The 7,912-nt window shown below is 46.5% G+C and overlaps 1 pseudogene; it reads left to right on the forward strand.

Annotated features, from left to right (window-relative positions):
• The first annotated feature begins 1,142 nt into the window (after positions 1-1,142).
• Positions 1,143-7,042, forward strand: LOC142584687 (uncharacterized; annotated as a pseudogene).
• The last annotated feature ends 870 nt before the right edge of the window (positions 7,043-7,912 follow it).

Below are 7,912 nucleotides of genomic sequence, written 5' to 3' on the forward strand. Positions count from 1 at the left end.
CCCGTGACCGCATCTGCCCAGCTCACCTTCTCGGTGGTTTCGGTGTCTCTTGTTGAGGTCCTTCTGGGGGTGCGGCTGCGAGACCGGCGTTGCTGCTGCTGCCGTGGGTTTGGGGCGCGGCTCCGGGACCGGGAGCGGCCTCGGCTGCGAGTCCTGGATCTCGAGCGCGGCTTGCCGGCGGGGCTGGTGGCTTTGGCGGCCGCCTCCGCTTCCTCGGCGGCCCTGTGTCGTTCCCATTGCCTCTTTGTCACGACGTAGGGGGTCTTGTACCTTGTGCGGCAATTGCGATCCGCCGTCATGTGTGTTCCCCCGCACAGCTTGCAACGTGGGGAGCACTGGTGGTCGGGGCCTGGGTTGATGGCGTCACAACTACGGCACACTTTATCCTGAGGATTGGGGCACACGTCCATGCGGTGACCGAGTCTCCCGCAGCCGTGACACATGTCGATTTGCTTGCGATACAGGGCGCAGCGAAGGAGGGCGCCGCCGTACCTGACGTAGGAGGGCACTCGCGGTCCTTGAAAGGCCACTATGACCGTCTTGGTATTACTGAGCCGTTTGGCTGCCAGGGCGTGGTGGTTGCAGGCGGGAACGATGTTGGTGAGAATGGACTTGGCGTTCTCCTCCAACGGGATTCCCCTGATGATTCCCTTCACCGTGTAGTCGGGGGCCGTCTCATAGGCACTGACCTCGTGGCGGTGGTCACCGATGGTGATGGCTTCTAATTGTCTGTACTTAGCGGCGTGAGTAGCGCGAGGTGTACTCACGACTATGATGTTTTGGCGGTTGTTGGTGCACACCGTGTCCTCCCCTGCTTCTTGCCCCGGTACGTTGGCCGCCCGGTAAATGGCCGATCCGAGGAGCACGGTTCCGGTGGCGGCAACGTCGAGGCCTCCTCTTGGTCGTATCACGACCTTGAAATCACTTCGTGGGAGTAGTGGCATTTTACTGTTCCTGATGACTTGCTGCTGTACGTTACGCTGTCTTTGACGCGAACGCTGTCGGTCGCCGTTCGCTCCCTCGCCGGTGCGGGAGTGGGTTCCGTTCTGGCTGTTGCTTTGCGCGGCTTCGCGGTTGAATTGGGTCTTGTATCGAATGGTGCACCAACCGTTGCCTTGGAGAAACTCTTCAGGGGAGTTCTCTCAAACTTCCATCACTGCTCCGGCGAAGCGAGCTCCGGTGAGGGTTAGCGTGGAGCTGGTCAAAAGCCTCTGTGATTGGGAAGGAAGTCGTTTCCCACCTTGAATATGGTGCCAGTAGAATCTTGGTGACTTCCTGCATACGCTGGTGTTACATTCATGAGGTCAATGAGCGATAATCACAGCGAAATTCTTGGAAAACGGAGCCGACGTGAAGTGCGTTCGCTCCCTTCGGCATGATCAGCGTCCCTGTGAGTTTTTTACCCATATAAACATACTCCTTTACAAACTCTAGAGGCTGATTGACAATCCTGAACTCTTGTTACCTCGCCAGTATATTGAACATTTTCTTGTGCATATTATTATTATTACGGCAGTCTCACACTTCCTCTGTGAAGATCATTTGTTGTAATTCGTTCCTAGTGATGGTGAACAGGACAATGTCATCTGCGAACGGAAAGCTGTTGTGATATTCTCCGTTAATCCTTACTCTTAAGCCTTCCCAGTTTAATAGCTTGAAGACTTTTTCAAAGCATGCAGGGAAACGCATTGAAGAGGCTGTCTCCTTGCCTGATCCCTTTCTTAGTGGGTAACTTTCTAGTTTTCTTGAGAACGAAGGTGGCTACGGAATCTTAGTAGTTATTTCCCAAGGTATTCTCGTATGACTCCTGTACTCCTTAACTGCGTAATGACTCTATGAGTGCTGGTATCTCAACAGAAACAGATGCATTTTCATCACCTATAAAAGTCACATATGGGGGTTGAGTGTACTGTGCAGATTTCTCGATTTCGTGACTGAGGATATAGATGTTATTCATCGTACAATATCCCTTCCTGAAGCCAGCTTGTTCTCTTGCTTGATTGAAGTCAAGTGTTGTCGTTGTTCTCTGGGTAATAATCTTGGTGACTATTTTATGCAATACTAAAAGCAAGCCTATTGGTTTTCAATTCTTTAACGTCTCCCCTTTTTCTAATTAGCATAACGTTAGCATTCTTCCAGCTCTCTGGTGCACTTGAAGTCGTGAGGCATTGCGTATAAGGGACGCAAGCTTTTCAAGCATGATATCTCCTCTTTTTTTATTACGTTGACTGGTATTCCATCTTCTCCGGCCACTTTTGCACTGCTTATGTCCTGTAATACCCTTGTACCTTCATAGTTAGTTATAATATAGGGAGCCTCTCTATCTTGTTCAGCTGCTATTTTCAATGAAGATAGCGAGGCTGCTCTGGGTACCGTACAGGTCACTACAGAATTCTTCCACTGCTTTTGCTATATCTTTTAAATTGCTGATGATATTGAAGCGAACCTTTCTTTGCCTCTTCCTTCGACTTTCTCTCTGCTGCTTCTGTTGCTGCTGTCTGGCACACTGAGTCGGGGGGTGGTGCAGAGCGCTTGTACACATGTCAGAAGGGCGGCAAAGAGTAAAGACAACGCGAGAAACTAGTTTGGACAGTTGCAACCACGTCAAATGCGCACAATGCCCTCTGGAGCTTCTTGGGCCTCGCTGAATTAGCCTCTTGACGGTTGTAATTATCTGTGACCCCCGCAAGAGCACTGCATAAATTGCAGCGCTTATCTCTCTATACACGATTTTACGGAGAGAGCGGGGATACCCTCGAACCAGGAGCACTGCGTTTGATTCGCCCTTTCTGTTTCAGGTAACCCAGAGTGGCCCTCTTGCATTGGGCTGTTAAATTTGCTCGACAGAAGCTGACGCGTGCCTGTTTCAATGTGTTTTCTCCTTTTTGCGTGCTCTTGTTAACAGCAGAAATGCCTTTCACCGCGCCTACGTCGTCCGGTCAGCACTGTGTAGTGGTGGGTTGTGGCAACAAACAGCGAAAACGAAAGAATATCGCGGATAGCTTGTGCGAAAAACACGCTGTGAAGAAGGAGCAATGTGGTTGCGATATGTTTCTGTTGCACCACTTCCCCGCGGACGTCGACTTGGGTCGTCAGTGGGCTTCTCTGATCAACAGGAAAGACTTCGTGCCAAACACAAATTCACGTGTGTGTTCTGCCCATTTCGTTGATGGAAAACGCACGGAGCAAAACCCGCTGCCGATGCTGAACTTGGGTTACCAGCGAAAGGTAAGTGAACACTTGTTCATCGCTAGCTGACCCGTTCTAAAGCACCGCATTTCGTGTAATTAGCGCCTTAGACATTGGGCCTTTACAGCTCTAGTGAAAAAGCTTTCAAGTCATGTACCGTAGCACGTAGCTATTTCTGCCCCTCGATTTCTGCCGAACCTGAATAGGAAACATGTGCCGCAGTTTCATGCTCGATAGTGGAGCTGTGAAAATGTTACAATTGAGCTAGGCTTCATGCTATCGGTGCGGAAGACACGATATCTAACTGGTGAGAAGTTAACTTTGTACATCTTCGTCGCTTCGCTTGTCCGTGGCGATCTATCAGCAATTGTTGCTGAATCGACCTCTGTTCTTGGCTGCGATAATAGATTTGCTGCGGTGGCCTAGCGGTCAAGGCATTTCGCTGCCAAGGCCGAAGTCGCGGTGCCGATACGCAGCCGAGGCGGCGGCATTTCTGTGGAGGCAAACCGCAATAACGCTCCTGTACTAATGCTTGGGTGGTCTAAGAACTTCGGGTTGTCAGAATTAATAAGTTCGTCTCTACTGCAGTGTGTTTCATAATTTTGTCAATGGCTTTGGCACATAAAACCCACGAATCTTTAGCTGCGATAATAAAAAAGATTCGTAATATTTCAGGTTGTCTTTGGGCGCAGACGCCTGAACCGTGACGAAAATACGCCAGCACCAACTAAGCGGAAGGCAAGTGTACAGATTGTTGTAACTGTGTGGCTGATAATGATTTATTTCCATTCCAGAGAAAAACGAGCAGAAACACACGAGATGAAGAATCACGTCAGCTTCCTTCACAGAGTGTAAGGCTTTTCTTTGGTTTAATTTGTCAGAATCTGAACATACCAGTGAACTGAACTATGGAAAATAGCCGGTGTGTGCCGTTATAAGAACAATGTAGCCAATTAGTCACGAGAAAGATTTAAGTATGCTGCGTACCACAATACGGGAACATATTTCGTTTGTTAAACAAGCTTGTGTTTGAGATCAAGAACTTAGCTAGTTGATGTTTTGCCTACAAGTAACTTCACTTACTGTAAATGCCCCAACTAGGTCTTTCCCGCGCTGTGAAGTTTTCATAACTATGTAACTAAGTTCTGTTCATAACTAAGTTCTGTCAATGCAACAGGCTTAAAGCTATTGATGTGTTTTTACAGGTCACTTATGATGCACAAGCTTCCACATTGACCTCTCTTTAGCACAGTTTGGAATATGTGAGTAGGCATTCACTGTCTTGACATACTATCACTGAGAATATGTGCTCACTGTTATGTGTCCTACCCATACCAGGTTGGAGATAGTGCCGAGACAATTCTAGACAGCGCTTGTGCATGTCAGGAAACAGAAGTAAATATTCATGCCAACAGCTGAAGCTTACAGGCACACCAGACACGATAAAACCATGCCAACTGTTGCTATCGTTCTCTCAACAGGAGACTTCCCACAGTGAGCCTGCAGTGTTCACTGATGCATTTGAAAGTGAACCAGCTTTAAGTGATCTCCTGCACCACTTATTGGCACTAGTGCTGTTCAATTCTTTACACATTATGAAAGAGTAAGCAGTCGTACAAATTCTTCTGCCTTCTTATATTGTCATATTTAAAGATAAACCAACTTCAACAGGCAGCAGCACACATGGAAACCACATCATTCAACAATGTTTTGGGAAATGAAGATGTAAGTACTCACTCAGCCAGTCTAGGCTTCTGAACACGGTGCCTGTTTAAGAAGTACACACATTCACTTGGTTTCGCCTTTCATAGGCTCACTGCAACAAAGATACGTTTCCCAGCTCTGGCACAGTTTATGAACCAGATGTGAGTGGTCAGGACAATCTAGGCTTTTTCATATGCTGCTTCAAGTGGAACTGAGCTGCCAATTTCTTCTGCAGGTTTCCCTTCACACTGGAAATTCACTAGTCAGATGTACATTGGATAAAGAAGCAGATGTGAGTGTACAGGCACTCTCCTCTCCATATGTTCATGTCTGCTTCCTGTGTGACACTGCAGTGATGATTGCTGCAGTGCTTTGTTTACAGGCTTTCACTTATGGTGTAGCTACTCCAGACAGCAGTGTTGTAGAAAATGAAGATTGTGGGAGCTTAATATCAGATCACGAAGTTGACGTAAGTATGCACGCAGATTATTTGAGTTGCCGGATGACGTGTTTAAGTTTCTCACAAAACTCATTTTGTCAGACTCACGTAAGCAAAACCGAGCACATGATGAGAAGGAAAAATACAAAGGTAATATTTTGTAATGGTAATGTGTTCTACATCATGACATGCCTTTTCACTTTCTTGTAGGTCACGAAAGATAGCTCCACACAATGGGAACTGCCACCAGCTGACCATTCCTACACGAGCACGAGACTTTCTATGACCATGAGAACTTTTTCCTATCGAACACTGACCAGTGACGACATTCTTTTTCACACTGGCATTTCTGTGGCTGCATTTGACAAGCTCGTGTCAGCACTGAAGGCTCAAGACAACTCCCAAGCTTTTGACCATCGAAGACCAGCTGTTATTGACACTCATGAGGCTTAGACTTGGCCTCCTTTGTCGAGATTTAGCAAGACGGTTCGAGGTCTCTGTAGCTTATGTTTCTAGAACATTTTCAAGAGTCCTGGACGACCGGGTGAAGATCATGCAAGAAGTTGTGTGGCTTCGCCGCTCAAGGTTGCGGGCAAGCATGCCTGAGTGTTTCAGAAACAGCGAGTACAGTCGTATAACATGCATATTCGACTGCACTGAAGCACTAATGCAAGGCCGCGGAAACTGATGGCCAGATCCCAAAGTTTCAGCCAATACAAGGGTGCAAACACGATGAAATTTCTTACCGTCATAGCACCAAATGGATTTATAATGTTTGTGTCAGATGTGTATTGAGGCAGGGCATCAGACAAATACATTGTAAAGACATGTGGAGTGGAAGAGTACCTCCTTCCAGGTGCTGAGATAATGGCAGACCGTGGTTTCAAGCTTGACCCTTATCTTGAGGCTCAAGGGATTAAAACGAACAGGCCTGCATTTACAAAGGGTAGGTGTCCACAATAGTGTTTTCATAACCTCCATAAACACAGTAATTACATGTACATGACTGCCTCTTCATCTCTTTTTTCTCAGGAAAGGATCAGCTACCTGAAAGTGAAGTCACCGAAACTAGGCGCATCGCTTCGCTAAGAATTCATGTTGAGCGGGCAATCAACCGAATCAAGACGTACGGAATTTTCAAGCAAGTACTGCACATCAAGTCAAGAAAGTATGCCAGCAAAATTGTCCTTGTTTGTGCAGGACTCTAACCTTAAACGCCCGCTCATCAACGAATAGACAAAAGCATAAATGTCCCGTATGTACTTTAATTTAGCCTTAAGCACCCTGGAGAAGTGAGTAGGGTAAACTTCACTAATGCCGTTTCAAAGCAAAAGCTTTATTGGCCTGGACTTGCAATCAAGATTAACCACGGCTAACCATGCTATGCCTTAGCTTTCGCTACGTATATCCTGGCATAGCCGAGCTAAGCCACTGACAATTTTTTGTAACCTCACTGGTTTCGTGCCTGTGAAGCGTATGGAAGTGATTTGAAGCCAAAGTGTTAAAATGTGGTTTAATGTTTTTTATTCATTCAATATACTTGGATGGCTCCAATGAAGCAGACATTATGAATAAAATTTCACTTGCTCATCACAAATTGCAAATCTCGTCATACTTTTTGCACATAGCCAGCTTTTTTCTATGATGTAGGTCCTCAAGGTGAGGCAGGAGATGCAAAAAGTAAAATGTTTTGAGCCTCTTCAAGTTTTGTTCAATGTACCGTGTGTCAATAGGCACATTTACAATGAAATCACTTTCAGCCGACCACACATAAAAAAAGCAGGTGCTTTTGCCACAGCAAAACGTGCTAAACTGCACTTGGTCATACTAACCATTTTTGCCACCTGGACAAAGCACAGATTACAAATTCACAAGCTTTACGTCATACTTTCCCTTTTCGATTAATACCGTGCAATCTGAAACTGTGGGACACTTGATCTCAACTAGGGCATCATCAGCACAGATTCCATCAGGGATTGGAGACAGCCAAGGATGTGTACTGCTCACTACCATACCCGACTGCACTACAGCCAAACCAGTCTTCCTCGTAAATGCTACTCTTGCAATGGCTTCGTACTTCAGCCCATGCTTTGTGGCAGCATTACCGGTAAAGCTTGGATTTGAAAGCGCAGAAACAGCTTTCGAGGGATCAGTGCTTTCCCTTTTAGGAACCCGCTTCACATTTGATGCAGTTATGCGAAGGCGCCTGGCCATGCGCCATAGCGGGCACCCCTGTTCCCTAGTGGCAAATTCAAGGGAAGCCCGTCCTTCATTCTAAAGTATAACAAACTTTTGATAAAATACTTTGCAAGAGTCGCGGCCTTTTGGGAGTTCCAAAGGGTCTGTATGTGAGTGGCGAGGCTGGCTTGGCAGATCAGTAGCACGTGGGTCCCAAGCAGCCGCATTCAATGTACTATGAAGCAAGGTATCTGCAAGATATAAAGCAATTACACACAATTCGCACTGCACTGTGCCGGCTAACACTACTTGTATATATAATGATGTGGAATACACAAACATGATATCTACTGTATTTGAAAGACACCAAAACCTACTATCACAATCTGCATTACCATTATG

Source organism: Dermacentor variabilis, chromosome 6 (genome assembly GCF_050947875.1).
Source record: "Dermacentor variabilis isolate Ectoservices chromosome 6, ASM5094787v1, whole genome shotgun sequence".
NCBI lineage: Eukaryota > Metazoa > Arthropoda > Arachnida > Ixodida > Ixodidae > Dermacentor > Dermacentor variabilis.